This window comes from Vipera ursinii (assembly GCF_947247035.1).
Source record: "Vipera ursinii genome assembly, chromosome: 4".
Classification (NCBI taxonomy): Eukaryota; Metazoa; Chordata; class Lepidosauria; order Squamata; family Viperidae; genus Vipera; species Vipera ursinii.
The window spans coordinates 97,857,960-97,878,166 of NC_139514.1; the positions used below are offsets into that span (position 1 = coordinate 97,857,960).

General features: G+C 42.5%; 1 long non-coding RNA gene across 1 annotated transcript; it reads right to left on the bottom strand.

The window, feature by feature from the left end:
- Positions 1-3,462: 3,462 nt before the first annotated feature.
- Positions 3,463-14,831, bottom strand: LOC310639831. The gene is made up of 3 exons (XR_014492410.1): positions 14,799-14,831; positions 11,595-11,783; positions 3,463-4,598 (listed from the first exon to the last, which is right to left on the bottom strand). It is a non-coding gene; the product is annotated as an uncharacterized lncRNA (long non-coding RNA).
- Between the last annotated feature and the right edge of the window lie 5,376 nt (positions 14,832-20,207).

The window sequence follows — 20,207 nt, forward strand, 5'->3', positions numbered from 1 at the left end:
TATCCATGATTGGAAATTACAGGCCAGATTTCTTATCTTCTATTGATAGTTCCGGAGTGGGTTTTGTGCTTTTCACTCAAACACAAAATGGCAGATGGGTTGTCGTACACGTGGAAAATACATTTTTTCATAGTCATTACTCACTGCCGTTTCTCCCATCCCCCCCCCCGCCTCTCCATAATCCTTCACAGGTTGTTATATGGCTCTGTCTGCCAAAATATGTAGTCACAGCACAGCCCAGAGGATGTATTTAAAATGGATGGACCTTGTATAGTATGCAGCTGTTTTGAAGTTATTAATTCTATAATGATATGCTCAGATGAAACAACCCAGCTTCCAGACTAGTGGACTGGCTTTGTGAAGGAAGGTATTACAGATGCTGACAACTTTGGAATTCAGTTTCTGGCAAACTTCATTGTTAAAAGGAATTCTGAAAACTGAGCATTAGTTCATTAGACATGACTGAGAAAGCTATTGTACTGTTTTGCTTTTTTATGTTTATGTTTGTTTATGTTTATTGGACTTATATACCGCCCTTCTCCCGTAGGACTCAGGGCGGTTCACAAGGAATTTAAAATAACAATACACATTACAAAAGTTAAGAACAATTAAAATAATTAGATTTAGTCCTTGAATAAAATAAGACCCCTGTTAAACTCCAATTAAGGGACGCGGTGGCTCAGTGGGTTTTAGGTCGCTGAGCTTGTCAATCAGAAGGTCGGCAGTTTGGCGGGTTGAATCCCGAGTGCCGCGTAACAGAGTGAGCGCCTGTTACTCGTCCCAGCTTCTGCCCACCTAGCAGTTCGAAAGCACGTAAAAATGCAAGTAGAAAAATAGGGACCACTACGGTGGGAAGGTAACAGCGTTCCGTGCGCCTTTGGCGTCTAGTCATGCCGGCCACATGACGACGGAGACGTCCTCGGACAAACGCTGGCTCTTCGGCTTTGAAACGGAGATGAGCACCGGCCCCTAGAGTCGGAAACGACTAGCACGCATGTGCGGGGGAACCTTTACCTTTACCTTTTTTAAACTCCAATTAAAACCCAATTAAATAAAATTACAATTAAAATTCTCAGTCCTGGCTGCAAAGCTCAAAGAGCCAGGTCTTCAGGTCCCGGCGGAATGAACAAAGATCAGGGGCAGTCCTGAGCTCTACAGGCAGCTGGTTCCAAAGGGCAGGCGCACCCACAGAGAAGGTTCTCCCCCTGGGTATTACCCACCGGCAATCTTTTGCCGGCGGTACCCTGAGAAGGCCCTCCCTTTGGGAGCATACAGGACGAAGGGAGCTTGATGCCGGCAGCAGGTGTTCCCTCAAATATCCCGGACCCAAGCCATTTAGGGCTTTATAGGTCATCACCAGCACCTTGAATCTCACCTGGAGGGCAACCGGAAGCCAATGCAGCTCGCGGAGCAGAGCTATTACATGGGAGTATCGGGAAACCCCCATCACAACTCATACGGCTGCATTCTGCACCAGCTGAAGCCTCCGAGTGGTCCTCAAGGGCAGCCCCATGTAGAGAGCGTTGCAGTAGTCCATTTCAAAATGTTCTCTCATCAAAGATTATCATTAAAATCTTTTTGTATAATGGTTGAAGTTCCTGCTGCCATACCATCCAAATATTTCAATTTATGGATACCATTTTAGGCATCCTCCTGGACTCATGACTCAGTTTTGAAGATCATATTGGAGTCGTGGCCAGGGGGGCATTTGCCCAGGTTCGCCTGGTGCACCAGTTGCGCCCCTATCTGGACCGAGATGCCCTACGTACGGTCACTCACGCACTCGTTACCTCCCATAGAGATTACTGCAATGCTCTCTACATGGGGCTGCCCTTGAAGACCACCCGGAGGCTCCAGCTGGTGCAGAATGTGGCTGCGCGGGTAGTGATGGGAGCATCCCGATACTCCCATATTACACCCCTCCCGCATTGAGCTGCATTGGTTACCGGTTGTCTTCCGGGTGAGACTTAAGGTGCTGGTACTTACCTTTAAAGCCCTACATGGCCTAGGCCCGGGATATTTGCAGGACTGTCTGCTGCCGGGAATGACTTCTCATCACCCAGTGCGCTCACACAGAAAGGGCCTCCTTAGGGTGCCATTGGCTAGACAATGTCAGCTGGTGACCCCCAGGGGCAGGGCCTTCTCTGTGGGAGCACCAGCCCTGTGGAACCAACTCCCCCTTGAGCTCCAGATGGCCCCGGATCTCCGGTCCTTTCGCCGCGGCCTTAAAACATTCCTTTTTCATCAGGCTGACCTGGACTGACGACAGGGTTTTTAAAAATGTTTTTAATTTTTAATTGTTTAGTTTAACTTATTTATTGGGGCTGTTTATTTAATTTCTTTTAACTTTTGTATCATTGTTTTTTATTCTTGTTAGCTGCCCTGAGTCCTTCGGGAGATAGAGCGGCATATAAGTCCCAAAAATAAATAAATAAATAAATAAATTTTATATTTAATGATAACAAAAATAACAATAACATATTGAGGTGTATGCTCACATTATATTTGATCTATCAGATACATAAATACAGAGAAAAACCTTTCCACAAGTGTACAGTCAAATAATAGTATATGTGAATAAAGTGATATATAAAAGGAATGGAAATCTAGCCTACAACCTTGGTATTCTCTAGAGGTCTCTCATACAAGAACATACCAGCATTCTGTGTGATCCCATTTCTTTAAAATGAATCTGTGCTGATACATTACACTGTTTATCTGTTGATGCTACATTTGAAGCTCTGTGTTTACTTGGTGCTTAAGCAGTACAAATGCAGAAATTTATTTGGAAATAAATTCTATGACGTTCAATGCGCTTGAAGTCACTGTTCATGCGTGCAGACTTAGTGCTTTATTGGTATTGTCTGCTACAGCAGTGATATGTTTTGATTGGTCAGAAGAAATTTGAGACACTCTGGACTTATTGGAGTACATAAAGGAACACATACATGATGCTTGGTTTATGATTAGTGCAATTTTGGGGTTTGAAAGTCTGGAAGGCTTTCAAGGTCTGTCAAAATTCACATTTCCTCTGGAGTAATATCAGGGCATGAACAGGAGTTAGGTAGCATACAAGCCAGCAGTTAATGGGGCCAAGAACTATAATGAATGGATACTCTCACTTTCCTGTTTCTGCCCACTCTTTTTTTCATTCTTCCTTTCCCCCCCCCCCGTGTTTCCAGGTTCATCATGAGTTGAACTGAATAGGGACGGATGGGAGAAAGTTAAACTTATGGCCATCTTGAGGTATTATTAGTGTCAATGATTGGATTGATATACTCCCATATGTACATTGTAGCATCTTCATGAGTTTATTCTAAACAATTTGGCTTTTTTTAAATTTCCCCATTCAAACCAGCTTTGACAAGGATGAGCAGAGCAACTCTTGAGCAAAAGAGAGCTTGCACAAAAAAAGAGGATACTGAGAGTAGTTAGGTTTACACAGCAACCACACAGATTCACTGAGGTGTGTACAAAAGAGTTTTACTTGTGGGATAAGACAATAGCACAGTCCAGGGTAAAACAGTCCAGGTCATACACGAGCAATGAAAAAGATAGCAGATAACAATAGTCCAAGAATTTTCCGATACAGAGTCTTCTTACCAGTCCGTAAGTCAAACACAGTTCTACAGGTTTAGCAAAACAGTAGCAAACCCACAAACCACAATAAACAGCAAGTAACAGCAAGCGAGAGTGAACGTAACAGAGAGAGAGAAGCTATGTCTCTAGCTCCCTCTTATGGCCGTAGGAAACAACGCTGGCCAATCATTAGAAGTTATGATGCAATGCATTACATAGTTAAAGTGATACATTACAGTTCTATAACAATGATACAATCGTAGTTCATATATATTGCCAACCCAACCAGTTAGGCCACAGACCTATACCTAACAAGCTTAAAGAAGAATGAAAAATAATTATGCTTTAGAAGGATTTATGCAAACCCCAGAAACATAAATTTAACAAAATTCTTCCTTAACAAAAAACTTAAAGAGATAATTTTTTTAGAAAAAAAACCTTACCATACATGCACAATAGATGCCATAATGTTATTTCCATTTTATGACAAGGGAACAGACTGTTCACTATATTTTTCCATGCCTTTCTATCCTCATAGACCTTACTTGCTTCAACCTTGTCAACCATATCCAGTCATTTACAAACAATTCAACCAGATAAGAAAAAAAGTGAATCACATAAACAATTCTAGCTTGTTCAATTTCTGAAGAGCACTTGGCAGAAGAACTACCAGTCTATGCTTGGTAGGAAATTCATTGTGATTGGTAGTGAGCAGATCGTCATACATATTTCATTTCTCCTTCTATGTTCCTTACAACATAATAGTCTTCGATGTCTTTTTTCCAAAACATCTAGGTTTTCCAGGTCTAAGTGTGCCTGGAGATAGTTTCTCTAAAATTTATTACATGTAGCATTTCATCCCTCAGTCAGTCACATAACGTAAGAGTAAGCAAAATAGCAATGTCATAGAGCAGAGCTGCTGTTGAAATCTAGGGTTTTATCTTGGTAGCAGAATGTTTTTGAACCCAAAGCCATTCTACCTGCTCATCTCATCACAATGTGGGGAAGGTCATGAGAATCTGGGGAAAGAAAACAGATGTCAATAAGGTTAAAATCATCATCATCATCATCATCATCCTAGCCATGGTCTACTCTGTCCACTGCAGGATGAAGGCCTCTTCCACATGTTTCCAAACAATTCGGTCCTGAGCTTTGTTTTGCCAGTTGGGCCCGCAATACTTGCTGATGTCATGATCCATCTTGGTTTAGGTCTCTTTTGTGGATGCTTTTGATCAAGTGGGACCCATTCTAGGACTGCCTTGGTCCACCTGCCATCAGTTCTTCTTGCTATGTGAGCAGCCCATTTCCATTTCAGTTCTTTTACTCTCTTGATGGCATCATATACTTTCATTTGTTCTCTAATACATGTGCAGGTCTTAAAATACAAAAGATTAAAATACATGATACAAAGTTCAATTTGGTTTATACTGCATTAGCCTTTAGATAGATTTCATGCAGTAATGCGTGTTCTGCACATATGGTTGTTTATTCTAGGGAGTTACAAATGCTCATGTATTTTGCAATATTCTGACATCATTTCTGTAGCTGCTAGAAGTTGTTTCTTAAACATCTGTCTGAGCCATAGTTTCCATATTTATGCTGCCAGAGATAGACAAATAAAACAAATCATTTTCCAGATTTACTTAAGAGTATGGTTTGTATTTTTCTAAATTAAAGTATATCGATAAACAAATCACAGATCTGAAATTAACTAATTGGGTTACTAGCTGTTCGATTCAGTGATAATCAGCAAAAAGATTGCTATGATAAACTCAGACCAATCTAAGTTAGAGTTATTTCTCTGGTCAAATGAAATAGTCCTTGGTTTACAGAGTAATTAAAAAAACATAGAGTATTGAATATTCAATCCCTTTTCCTCTGAGAATTATCTTGGGATATTCCTCTAGCTTCATTTCAATCAAATTAGCATGGAATCTTGTTTAATCTCACCTAAATTGAATCTCTCATCATATCACCTAAAGTCCAATGTAACTCTTGGAAAAGAAAAAAAAAAGGTTGTGCACTCTTGGCATTGTGAGGGTGGAGATTGAGGGACCAGCTGAGCCCAGGTAGAGAAGGATATTATACAGACAACTCTCAGTCTCATCTGAAATCCATTACATGGTGCAACAAGTATCTATTAATTTGGAAAGGCAGGAGGAAATATTTGGAGTTCAAACTCTGGAGCATAGATGTATAAAGTCTCTGATCTCTTTGTACTACAATGGGTCATCAACATTTTTAAGGTTTCATTCATGTCTGTAATAAAAACTCTAATCTAAGTAAGTCATGCTTGGGAATTAAGTCAAGATGGATTATTAAGGAGTTAGTGGAGACCTGTGATTTACTTGTGGGTCAGGAATGAAACTTGATACATTAGCTATTCACACAGTACAGGGAGAAAACTGAAAGTCCTTTCAAAAATGTGATTCATGTTGCAAAGTATAAGTATATATTTTGCATTTCCTTGTCTGGCATTCTTATGGATTCTAGCAAGCAGAATAGGAAAATTGGCGGAATTGGACAATTGGCAATGGCCAATTGTCAGCAGCCACCTTGCCGCGGTCACTTCACCCCAGGCCTTCCACCACAACTATCCTGCCATAGGTTTTCATCTTTGGCTGGCCTTCCGCCAGCGTTCTTCCCCCAGCATTGGTCCACTCACACTCCTCCCCTCCCCACTTTTCCCACGCAATTCACTGCTTGTCCCCAAGAGAATTGCTGCTCTGGAGAATTAACTGCTCCTCCCTTGGTTGGAGGTGCTACGTGGTCTGCCTCTCAGCCCAGCGCCCAAGGCCACTGCCCACCCTTCCCAGCTGCTAGGAGGCATGGCGAATTGTCCCACACAGAAAAGGGTCCCTCCGTGAATTGTCCAGGAAAAGGGGATGGGAAGGAGCGCCAGTGGACCATTGCCAGGGGAGGAGTCCCGATAGAGGGACGGGTGCAGATGGAAGCCTGTGGTTGGTTGGCTGTGGTGGGGGCTCTGCGGTGAAGTGGGCATGGCAATATGGCTGCCACCAATTGTTCTAGACCTCTAGCAAGATGGGAAGTAAGGGGCATAGGAGTAAGCAGGACCATTTTGTAAAACACAGGCCCAGTGCAGACTACCAACCAGGATGAGAAATGGATTACAAGCAGTGCTTAGAAAAGAGACAAAAGAAAGAAGCTCAAGATTTAAACTTTACAGCATGTGTGTTATGTATACACAAATGCATATCCACACAAAATTAGGTTCTTAATTTTTGTAGAAGCTGCTATTTGTAATAACCAGCATTGCTTGTACTACAAAAAATATCTAATCTAAGCCAACTTCTGGTCTTCCAGAAAAAGAAGTATTGCAAAGCATGAGGCATGGGGTGTCAACGCAGACAAGATGATGGCATCATCATGATCAAAGCCCTGTTCTTTTTTGCACTTGTTAATATTTCACATATTTCATGGGCTGTGTGGTGCAGTGGTTAGAATGCAGTATTGCAGGCTGATTCTGCTGATTTCCAGCAGTTTGGCAGTTTGATGCTGCCTGGATCAAGGTTGAATCAGCTTTCCATCCTTCTGAGGTCGGTAAAATGAGGAACCAGATTGTTGGGGGCAATATGCTGACTCTGTAAACTGATTAGAGAGTGATGTGAAACACTGTGAAGCGGTATATGGAATTTGTCTAAGTGCTATTGCTATATATACCAAAGGTTAGGGTTTTGATCATGCTTATGTGACCATTTATCTTGCCTGATTTGACCTGCTTTGTAGATGCTGCCAGCCAGGTGAACATCTGTAATGTATATCTAATAGGTAGCTGTTGGTTAAGAGGGCCTGGTCTATGATCAAAGTCAGGTATGTAGCAACGTATAGCCCTGTGAGAATTTATGATATTATAAATGATAGTATAATTAGTGACTCTCATGGCATTAGTGCTGATGCATATTTCAGTGATGAACCAAGACAGGGAAATGCTATGATCCAGACGGCTATCTGTATTGTTGAAGATGAGCACAATGCAACCCACTTTATAATATTTTAATCAAAACCCCACAAAATCCCTTATAGGAGCACCTTTAACTCCATTAAAACAGCCTGTTGCCTAAGGGCCGGGAGAGTGCAGCAGCAAATAATGAATTTTTATTTATTTCTATTTATCCATGTGCTGAATAAAGGAAATTAAAGTCAATCCAGATGGAACCTAAGATGCAAGGAAGCAAATGTGCATTTTTCTTTGATGTCCTTTTAAGTAATGCCAACTTAAGCATAAGATAAAGGATATTATTCTAACCTAAAGCTTAACAACAAACCTGAAGGTGTTTTGGATTAATTTGCCACATGTACAGGTACTCCTCAATTTACAGCAGTTCATTTAGTGACCATTCAAAGACAAAACGGCACTGAAAAAAGTGACATGACCAGTTTTCACACTTATGACCGATGCAGCATCCCCATTGTCACGTGATCAAAATTCAAATGCTTGGCAACTGATTCACATTTATGACGGTTGCAATGCGGCCACCTTTTGCAACCTTCTGACAATCAAAGTAAATGGAGAAGCCAGATTCACTTAACAGCCATGTTGCTGACATAACAACTGCAATGATTCACTTAACAAACATGACAAGAAACATTGTGAAATGGGGCAAAACTCACTTAACAAATTTCTCACTTAGCAACATAAATTTGGGGCTCAATTGTGATTGTACGTCGAGGACTACCTGTATTAGATTAGATGTGTCAGAGCATGCAGTCTTATTGTGCTGAGATAACCAAGGAGTAAACAATGGTCTATATTAAATGGTGGTTTATCTTACACTATCTACAATATCATACACCAGGAACAATATACATACACATGTTAATGCAGCAGTTTCCAACACACAGCAGTTACAGCAGGAAACGAAAGAGAGAGAACACAGCAGCGGAGCCTTCCCTTTCATACAAAGGCTCTTAAAGAGACACAGATGCAGCTGGCTCTTAAAGGGACATAGACCCTGCTGAGTCATTTCCATCATTACATCAGACATCTCACATTATACAAGCTGGTTAGCTGTTAAATTATTACCTTGACAAGATGACATGACCCAAATCACAAAACTATGTCTGATTTACTTTGACTATATCACGAGTGTAAATTCACTGGGGAAGTCAGTGATGCTAGGAATGGTTAGTGGAACAAGGAGACAAGCAAAGAAGACGCTGGCTGGATAACAACAAAATCGATACAAAGATGAACACCCAACAATTGAAAGAAGCTGTGCTTGACAGGGTAGCATGGAGAACTCTTGCCTATAGAGGCACCAAGGGTTGGACACGACTGAATGGTTAAAACAACGGAATTGCACATTAGAGGACTTGCCAAAATGTTTTAAGGGAAGAATCAGGTTAAATGAACTAACCTTGCAAGAGATAATTTAGAATCTTTAAGTATTGATTTAATAATGATTAGCTACAGGTAGTCCTCAACTTACAACCACAATTGAGCCCAACATTTCTGTTGCTAAGCGAAAGATTTGTTAAGTGAGTTTTGCCCCATTTTACTTTCTTGTCACAGTTGTTAAATTGGTAAATTAGCAACACGGTTGTTAAGTGAAAGTGGTTTCTCCACTGATTTTGCTTGTCAGAAGGTCGCAAAAGATGATCACAGGACCCCAAGACACTGCAACCGTCATAAATATGAGTCGGTTGCCAAGCATCTGAATGTTGATCATGTGACCATGGGGAATGCTGCAATGGTTGTAAGTGTGAAAAACAATCATAAGTCACTTTTTTCAGTGATGTTGTAACTTTGAATGGTCAAGTAAATGAACAGTTGTAAGTCAAGGGCTATCTGTATTAAAAATAACTGGACTGGTAATAAATACTGCCAGCTACACAAGACATGTGATCCACTACTCCATGAGTTGCAGTGGCTGCAGGTGTGTTTCCAAGTGTATTCAAGGTGCTGGCTGTCACCTTTAAAGACCTACATGACTTGGGACTGGGTTACTCAAAGACCATCTTTTTCCAAAAGTTTCTGTCTGTCCAGTGTAATTCAACAGATTGGATATATTGGAGATTCCATCAGCCAAAAAAAATGTCAGTGTTTTGGTTAGCATTTTGGTTAATGGGTTAAGGTTGAAGTTAATGTTAGTGTTAGGTTTAGGGCTTGGGTTAGGGCTAGGGTTAACATTGAGTACTGGGGCGGATTATGGTTTGAATATGGTTATGGCTACGGCTACATCTACGGCTTCAGTAATAGTTATGATTGTGATCATTATGGTCATGATTATGGTTATGGTTAGTTAAGTTTAGCATTAGAGTCAGGGTCACAGTCAGGATCAGTGTTAGGCATAGGGCTAGGGCTAGGGCTGGTGCAATGTTGAGGATTAAGGTTAGCATTAGGGTTAGGGTTACGATTAAGATTAGTATTGTTACCTTTAGGTTTGGGTTAGGTTCAGGATCAGGATAAACTTTAGGAATGAGGTAAGGAGTAAAGTTTAGGTTAGGTTAAGGGCTAGAGCTAGGGCTAGGCTTAGGTAAGGCCTAGGGTTAGGGTTAGGAGTAAAGTTAGTGGTTATGGTTATGATTGCAATTACTGGTTACGGTCACAGTTACAACTTATACTAGAGCTAGGTTTTGGGTTAGGGTTAGATCTAGACTTGGGGTTAAGGTTTTGGTTAAGGCTAGGAATCGGGATAGGTTTAGAGTGTTAGGGTTAGGATTACAGTTAAAGTTAGGGGTAAGGCTAGTGTTAAGCTTAGGGCTAGGGTTAGGTCTAGAACTATGGTTAAGTAATGTTTGGATTAGCATTAACCATGTTTACTGCTAGTGTAAGCAGATCATGGTTAAGATTTGGTCTAGAATTAGGGCTAGGGCTATGGTTAGCATTAACATTAGATTTAGTGTTAGGGCTAGGGTTTGGATCAGAGTTTGGGCTAGGAGACGGGTAGGCAACCTTGGCTCTTTTATGACTCATGGACTTCAACTCCCAGAATTCCTGAGTCAGCTATCCTAGCTGGGCTAGGATTAAAGTTAGTGTTAGTGTTTTGGTTAATGCTTCAGCTGAGTCTTTTTAGTGAAGCAACTGCTCTTTCCTAACTGCAGCAACTGTTGAAAAAAGGGCTCTGAACTTTTATTCTGAAAAGGGACTTGAAGTTTGGTTCATTTATTATAATCACTTTGTGTAGGAAGCAACTCTTCCAGGCTTAGCAATTCTGCAATCAACTTAATGATTGCAAAATACACAGAAGTGGAGGAAGATCAGAGTTCTCTTTTTTCTCTCTGTCTTTTCCTTCTTTCTACCTCATCTGACTGACTGCTGCATCCCTGAATGAAGCCCAATCCCTACAGAATCTTGAAGTACGCTTCTTCCCATTTCCCACCTGGGTAGGCAGTTTCTTGTCCTCCCAGGCTTTCCGCAACTTCCACCAATGGGGAAATCCCGGTGAAACTCTTGCTACAGAGTTCCTTGTCCCTATCTGACCATGGTCGCCTGTCAGTTTGAGGTGCACCCATTGCACCCTGGGGACCCCCTAGTGAGGTAAGCAGCCCATCTTTACTTACTCAGCCCACTTGCTGTTTTCAGACCATTAGGTCTGGGAGGACTCTATATTTTGCTAGAGTAAGGGACCCCCCCTTTTAATAAAAAGCAGGACTTCATTCAGAGATCAGGATGCAGCTTCCCAGGTATGAGTACACTCTTTCCCCCCCCCTCAAACACACACACACACACTCCTTTTCTCCTTGCAGAAATCCTTGTATTTTTTGTCAACCCTCCTTGCTTTCCAGATTCTCTTGGTCATAGCCTTTTGGGCTAGTAGATGGCTGGGTGTCATTAGGAATAGCATAAAAGGAACAAGATGCAGCTGCAGATGAGAAAAAGGGGATTCCCCTGTTCCTCAGTCACCCCTGAGCACAAGGCACAAAAATTTTTGATGGTACTTACCTGCTTTCCAAGAAGCTGTTGAGCTCAAGACTTCCTTTCCTACCACCCCCACCCACCCCGAATGGGCAAGGTCCAGGAAGCCCTCTTGCAGCAGTGGTGAAAAGCTTACTCAGGCCAGGTCCATTGGTCAAGTTGGTCTTGGAGTCCCATCTTGGGGGTGCCAATTGTTGGAAGAATTTCCCAGGATTCCTTTCTCTGGGAGAGGAAAGGCATAAAGGCAGCTGTTTTTGTTTCATCTGTTTTCCTTTTACCTCATGTAAAATTTCTTCTAACATTGACAACATCTTTTAAAGACAGTCTATTTAGAGGCAAAAGACACATAAAATTAATTTCTGCATTAATTGTTTGAAAATATTAAATATGTCCAATGTAACATTATTTTCCTTCATTCTGTTATTTGTAACTCGAGTTTGAATGTTCTTCTCCTTTAATTGTAATCTTTACGTCCTTCTAGTTCCTTTTCTGTTCTTTTTTTAAAAGTCTTATTATTAAAAAAGATAATTCAAAACAAAAGTACTCTTCTATGGGAAGGGTTCTTTATAATTAATTCCAAAAATTTATTTCAAATCTATCTGGAGCCATAAGTCTGTTTGAAACTTTCTTTAATATCAAAGCTTTAATCCCCCTATTTTGCTGTGTATTTAACAGCTGTTTCAAGTGCTTAAACTTACATAAAACATCTCTCATTAAAGATAGAAGAAAGGCAGTGCTGTGAAACTGGTCATTCTATTCCTAATAACTGAAAAGCAGCTAACAAGCAATTTCTGAAAGTGATTAGAAAAGGAAGTATGGGAGCCTTTTCAAAAGTGCCAAACACAATTTCAGATGGGTGATGGCTGTTTCCTCATCTCCCAAGGCTCAAAAGCAGCTGGAAGCCACTGATTTGTGATCATATGTTTGGAACATTTGTGGGCCATCTCAAGTCCTCGCCTTGTCCAGAGACAAATTGGTCTATTTGCCAGCTTTTTTATTTCATCGTAGTCATCTGCTCCACTTTTACAGAGCTGTCTTCAGTCTGCCATTTCTTCCCAGGAAGTCTTTTATTACATTTTGTCCAAATGGACTTTCAACTATCCAGAGCTATTCAACTATCTAGAGCTATTCACTTTCATCAATCTCTTAGAGTTTGTCTAGATAGCTGCAACTTGTATTCAGAATTTCTAATTCAGTTTCTCTAGCAATGAAATATATCTGGACCTCCTTCAGACAGGGTTCAGGCCTGAGTATAGGACCATGCATGGATTGATCACACTGATATCCTTCTGAATCAACCCCAAGAGTGGGGATGGGGGTGGGCAGCACAGTGTTCTGGTCTCTCTTTCCTATTCCAGTTGAGGGGGGCAAAGATCCAGCTGGCAGACCTTCCTTTTATGTGATGCTGCAGGGCTCAATACGTTCTCCCCTCTTGCTTAACATCTACATGAAGCTGCTGTATGAGGTAGCCTATCATCAGGATGTTGATGATACCTTGGCTGCCTGAGTGATACAGTGGAGGTTTGGTCTCTCTGGAGGCTATGGGGACCTGGATATGGCAAAACAGGCTTCAGCTCAATCCAAGCAAGACTGAAAGGCTGTAGATTTTGGGGCCTCCTGGTTCTGGGGTCCTCCCAAACAATCTGGGTGTGCTATCTGGGGAAATTCTTGGACTCACTACTCCTGCTCAAAGAGTTGTGGCCTTTGCACAATTTTAGGTTGTGTGTCAGTTATGTTCATTCTTGGACTGGGGCCTCTGCTCATGGGCACTCAGGCACTTGTGACCTCAGACAGGACAACTGCAATGTGCTTTACACAGGGCTGCCCTTGAAGGAGAGCCTTTTCTGCCAGAGTACCTGCTCATTGGAATATCAGTTCTCCCGACCCATGAGATTAGATTGGCCCTGTCCCTATAGGCCTTTCATAAAGCTTTTTGCGCCTGAGCATAGGGACTTAGCATGAGATACAGCCTATATAGGCCTTTCATAAAGCTTTTAAAACTTGGTTTTGTGCCTGAGCATAGGGATGATTAGTTACATAATACCGACATGCTTTGTGTTTTGTTATTTTTACATTGTCTAGACTAGAGTCACATAAAAGTGAAATAGGCAGCTGTATAAATGAAGCAAATAATGGTAAATAGGTTCTTGACCATTTTCTCCATGGCTTCTCTTTATATACTTGTATACCCATGTCTCCTTCTACATAATCCTCAATTTGTAAAAAAACACATTTCCTTCTGGTTTTCAGCAAAACTGGGTCATAGCCAACAATGACTGCTGCAAAAAGATTGTAAAAGATTGTACAATCTGCCTTGGTGGAGCAGTGGGCTAATGCCTCCTTAAGTAACACCAGCTGCCTGCAATTAGTGCAGGTTCGCATCCCACCAGGCTCAAGGTTGACTCAGCCTTCCATCCTTCCGAGGTAGGTAAAATGAGGACCCAGATTGTTGGGGGCAATTATGCTGACTTTGTAATAATGCCGCTTGGGGGTGTGTGTGAAAGCCCTAATAAGCAGGCATATACATAGAATGAAGGCTACTGCTAAGCTTGTAAGCCGCCCTGAGTCTTCGGAGAAGGGCGGGATATAAATGGAATTAAAATAAAAAATAAAAAAATAAAAATCAAGTCGGTCACTTGGGTGACCAGCTTTATCACTGTCACAACTTATGACTGTAATGTGAGGGCTCCATTATGGTTGTAAGTCGAGGACTATCTGAATACTGATGATTTTTTTCCCTTTTCATAAGCCCTCTTGATAACATTTTTCACTAAACTCATCTCACTCTAAGCTTTCACCTTCCTAAAATCAGCACTAAAGTTGGTCTTCCTGCCTATATCTGTTTCTTGTACCTTGTGGGGCCAGCCTACTTCCAGACTGATGCAAGATGGATTCAGTTATTTTTGGAGTCTCAATTTCAGCTTCTCAAACAGGTTCTAATATAAGCTCTGGCTTAACGATGGGGCCAACTGATAACCATATTACTTTGCTTAATGGTTTTAAGGTCTTTTGACTGACAGTATAACTTGTAGTAGATTTTGCTGATCCTCAAAGTAATACTTATCATTTACCTTTCAGAGACAAGAAATTGATGTATCAAATCATTTGATTTACAACCTGTTATGTATTGGGCTCAAGTGTAAAACCACGTGGTTAGCTGGAGCAGCTAATGGCTCTCCAGCAACCCAAACTCCAGGTCTCCAGTGCTGCTATTGGCAAAACAGTTGATGGTAGGGAGTGGGAAACTCCTATAGTCATGCCACTTAAGGCCAACAGAGAAATTAGGATATGTCCAGACAATAAATGTTCACTGAATAAAGCCCTTAAGCAACACACTTACCCTGTCCCAGTGGTGAACCACATTTTAGCTTTCTTGCAAGGAGGAACCATTTTCGCTAAATTAGATTTAGCACAGGCCTATCAGCAACTGCCGGTTGATGAGGCAACAGCCGCGGCTCAGACGATCGTGACTCACAGGGGGGCTTTCAAGGTAAAGCATTTACAATTTGGAGTTAGCGTTGCCCCAGGCATTTTTCAGGGGATCATGGAACAAACACTTAAAGGCATTCAGGGTGTTTGCCCTTATTTTGATGATGTACTTAATGCTGGGGAATCCACAGAAGTGTTAGTCAGCAGGCTCAGGGCTGTTTTACAGAGGCTTCGAGAAGCAGGCCTCAAATTAAAGAAGAGTAAATGTAGTATTGGGGTCCCTTCAACAGAATTTCTAGGATTTCGAATTGATGCTAACGGTATTCACCCTGCTGATTCCAAAGTGAAGGCCATTAAATTGGCTCCTAGCCCTAAATCCAATGGAGAGCTACAGGCATTCTTGGGCCTCCTCAATTTCTACCATTCTTTCCTGCCTAACAAAGCTGCATTGGCAGAGCCTCTTCACAGGCTCTTAGATAAAAAAGCTCCATGAGAATGGACGGGCACTCATGAGAAAAGTTTCCAGGACTTAAAAGCACTGTTGTCAGCCAAATCCACTATAACTCATTTTAAGGAGTCTAAACCAGTCTTGTTTAGCATGTGATGCATCTCCTAACCCAGCCCCTGCAGCCAGAATTCTGTCCATTCAGGACCTGCCAGAATTTCCCCTCCATGCTGGGGACATAGCTGCAGAAACAGCTACAGATAGAACACTGAGTAGAGTGCTCTCATGGGTACACATGGGGTGGTTGGATAAAAGCCCAGGCTCTGAGTTTCAGAGTTACTTTGTCAGAAGACACAAGCTATCAGCCCGCAAGGGGTGCATCCTTATAGTCATAATCCCCTCGTCACTAAGAGATAGGGTCTTACAGTCATTACATGAGGGCCATCCAGGCATTGTCAGAATGAAAGCCTTAGCAAGAAGCTACCTATGGTGGCCTGGCCTTGACAAGGACATTGAAGCACAGGTACATGGTTGTTATACATGCCAGCAACCTAGGCCTGAGATGCCACATGCCCCAGTTCACAGGTGGGAGGAAATACACACTCCCTGGTCTAGAATTCACATTGACTATGCTGGGCCCTTACAGGGACAGCTCTTCCTCATAGTGGTGGACAGTCACTCCAAATGGCTGGAAGTAATTCCAGTTGCAAACATGACTACTGCTAGGACCATCCAGGTGCTGAGAAAACTCTTTGCAACACATGGGTTGCCAGATGTCTTAGTTTCAGACAATGGGGCTCAATTCACTGCTGCTGAATTTCAGGCCTTCCTAAGAGCAAATCTTATCAGACATGCAATGTCTGCCCCTTTTCACCTGTCTTCTAATGGTCAAGCTGAACGTACGGTGAGGACCACGAAGGAATCGCTTAAACGCATTGTAACAGGTGACTGGCATCACAGACTGGCAGATTTTTTTACTCTGTCAGCATTCTACACCCTGCACTGCTACAGGCAAACGTCCTGCAGAACTTTGTTGGGGGAGGCGACTGATCACTAAATGGGACAAGTTGCATCCAGATAGAGTGGCAGCAGAAGCCTCTTGACCAAAACCCCCGAGGGGGCTACAAGTGGACGATTGGGTTTGGGCAAGGAACTATGGACATGAAAATTTGTGGGTTCCTGGTAAAATTACCAAATCATCTGGTCCCCTTTCTTACAAAGTAGGGCTGGAGGGCGAGTCATCAGACGCCACATTGATCAACTCAGGAAACGGTTTCCAGAATGGCCACTAAGCGAGGACTGCATCGTAAGTCCCTCCCAAAGTCCCCAAACTTACAGCCAAGCTAGCCCACACATGGACTCTCAAGACTATTCATTCATTAGTAATGAGGAACTAGGCGTAGAAGAGGGGATTCCAGTAGTGCAACATGGATCCCCTGATGGAGCAAGCCAACCAGACTTTAACAACCGCTGTGCCAACTCTGCTAATCAGTCTGACTCTGGGGTGGGCCAACCTGGAGAAGCCAGCCAGAGAGCTTCTAATTCCTTTGACTCAAGTGCTTCAAAGGACAATGGTTTACCTAGCCCAAGGGGTAAGTTGGTAGACCACAAAGTGACTGGAACCCCGAGACATTCCACAAGGACACGCAAGCCTCCTTCTTATCTAGCTGACTATGTTGTTAAATAAAGGAACTATAATGTTGTCTGTACTGTAACTTGTCACTGTACAGTACTTAAACAGTAGTAGGAATATGATATTAACTGTCTTGTGTACTATAATGGAAGTCTACTCATTCTGGCTATCTGATGCTATAATGTTAACTTGTATTGTTTTACAAATAGTTGCTATGATGTTAAGACTTGTAACTTGTTTTTTACTAATTATTGCTATGATGTTGTCTGATAAAAGAGGGGAGGGGTGTTATGTATTGGGCTCAAGTGTAACACCACGTGGTTAGCTGGAGCAGCTAATGGCTCTCCAGCAACCCAGACTCCAGGTCTCCAGTGCTGCTATTGGCTGCCCCTAGGCGGCAATGGGTTACTTTAAATATATTGGCTGCCGCCTAGGCGCCAGGCTATAAATTGCTGCAAGCTACAGCCCAATTCTCAGTTCAGATCCTGCAAGCAATAAATCATGGGCTTTGTTGAACTCACTCGCCTCGTCTTCTTTCCTGTGCGAAGAACTCACTACACAACACAACCATTCATTTATTAACCATTTGAAGTTACAACAGCACTGAAAAAGTGACTTTTGACCAGTCCTTATACTTAAAACCCTCATAGCAACCTCATGGTCATGTATTCAGAATGTGGGGCACTTAGCAACTGGAAAGTATTTATGATGGAGACATAAACACATGCAATCAACATTTGTAACCTTCCCAGCTCATTTCTGAAAAGCAATTCAATAGGGGAAGCCAGATCTGCTTAACGATCACATGATTCATTTAACAATTGCAGTGTTTCCCTTATTAACAGTTGTGCCAAAAAAGGTCATAAAATGAGGCACAACTCATTTAACAACTACCTTACATAGCAACAGAAATTTTGGGCTCACTGGTGGTTATAAATTGTGGACTAGTATAACTTAGACAAATGGAAGGAACATTACAGAAACTACACATTTTGCTAAACTGACTATAGTGTTACATTTATTTAACCACTGAAATTCACAGAATTATAGAATGTAAGGATTGGAAAGAACCTTGAAGATCATTTAGTCCATCTGCACTTGCGGCATCTCAATAGATGATATCCAGCTGTGTTTAATCACCTCTGCAGAGAATCCATTGTTTCCCAAGACTCTTATGTCCCACAGTTAAGCAGCTCTTACAGTTGGTATTTTTTTCTGAAGTCCAACCAAAATTCATAATTTAAATTCATTTCCGCCCCCCCCCCCCGTCCTTTAGAATAATTCTAAATACATCTGCTCCATTCATTACATAACCCCTTGGATACCTGGAGAGAATTCAAATTGCTTCCTCTATTCTTTCTCTTTTTCAGGCTAATCATACAAAAGGCCTCCAGCTATTAGTACTCACTTTGTTACATGTTTGTTTGTTTCAGGCCCTTATCCTTATCATATTGGTTGCTCCCTTCTGGACATGCTCCAGTTTTAATGCAATTTCTAGGTATAGTATGACTAACAAAAAAAGAGAAGAAATTGTGCACTAGATCTACCGGTATCCAAATCACTTGGTGTTTATTATTACTTCGTATTTCCTGTGAGATGAATCTTGGAGTCCTAGTGGACAATCACTTAAATATGAGCCAGCAGTGTACTGCAGTTGCCAAAAAAAGCCAACACTATTCTAGGCTGCATTAACAGAGGGATAGAATAAAGAGCACATGAAGTGTTAATACCACTTTATAATGCCTTGGTAAGGCCACACTTGGAATACTGCATCCAGTTTTGGTCACCACAATGTAAAAAAAGATGTTGAGACTCTAGAAAGAGTGCAGAGAAGAGCAACAAAGATGATCAGGAGACTGGAGGCTAAAACATATACAGAACGATTGCTGTAATTGGGTACCATGTTTCCCCAAAAATAAGACCCACCCCAAAAATAAGCCCTAGCCTGATATTTTGGGATGGGCCTAATATAAGCCCTACCCCAAAAATAAGCCTGGGGGGATGGGTGTGGCCAGCAAAGAAGCAGTGAGTGCGTGGGGGCCAATGGTGTCTGGCACCAGCCACAGCCCGCTGGCCCCTTGGTGCAGTGCAGGTAAGTCATAGGCAGAGGTGGGGGGGAGGCAGGTGATCTGGACATGCTGCACAGCCGCCTGACTCACGGGAGGCTCACGGGAGGCTTGCGTAGCAGCACCACCAGCAGGCAGAGGTAGAGGCAGAGGGGGAGGCAGGTGATTGTGGCACAGCTGCAGGCTAGCTGAGAGATAGTGGGATGCAGTGGGCAGTGTGTCAAGTTCGCCTGCCTCCCCCCCCATGCCTCTGCCTCCACTTGCTGCTGGTGCCATGCGCAAGCTTTCCGCGAGCCAGGTGGCCACATAGCACATCCAGTCGCCTGCCTCTCCCCCATGTCTCTGCCTCCACCTGGTGCCACCATGCACTTTTTGCCCAGAGGGAGACTGGAAGCTTTGTCTACTTGCAAATGGAGCACTTTCAAACAGAATGAATCATTTCAAAGCACCCCATTTGCAAGCAGATGAAGCTTCCACTCTCCCTCTGGGCGAAACGTGTTTGGGCACCTATGGGGCGCTTGGGAATGGAGCACATCGCCCTGCTTCCAAGTGTCTCATAGGCACCCAAACACATTTTGCCCAGACAGAGAAATGATGGAGACTGAAAGCTTCATCTGCTTGCAAATGGGGCGCTTGTAGATGGAGCGAATCGCTCCGTTTTAAAGTACCTCATTTGCAAGCAGATGAAGCTTCCATTCTCCCTCCATTCTCCCTCAGAAAACTGTTTGGGCACCTATGGGGCAAATTGCTCCATTTCCAAGTGCTCCATAGGCGCCCAAACCCCTCTCGCCTGGATGGAGAAATGATGGAGACTGGAAGCTTTGTCTGCTTGCAAATGGGGCACTGTGAAACGGAGCTATTAGCTCCGTTTCAAAGTGCCCCATTTGCAAATAGACAAAGCTTCCAATCTCAGTCATTTCGCCATCCGGGCAAAATGTACGTCTGCCCTGGAAAGTCCTGTAAGCCTTTGCTGCTGTGGACAGGCAGATGGTGGGAGGGAGCAGGCGGGGTGCCTGCAAAATTAGACATCCCCCCAAAATAGGATGTAATGAGTCTTTTGGTCCAAAAATAAAATATAAGACCTAGTCTTATTTTCAGGGGAACATAATATGTCTAGTTTAATGAAGAGAAGGACTAGCGGTGACATGATAGCAGTGTTCTACCGTAATACTTCAG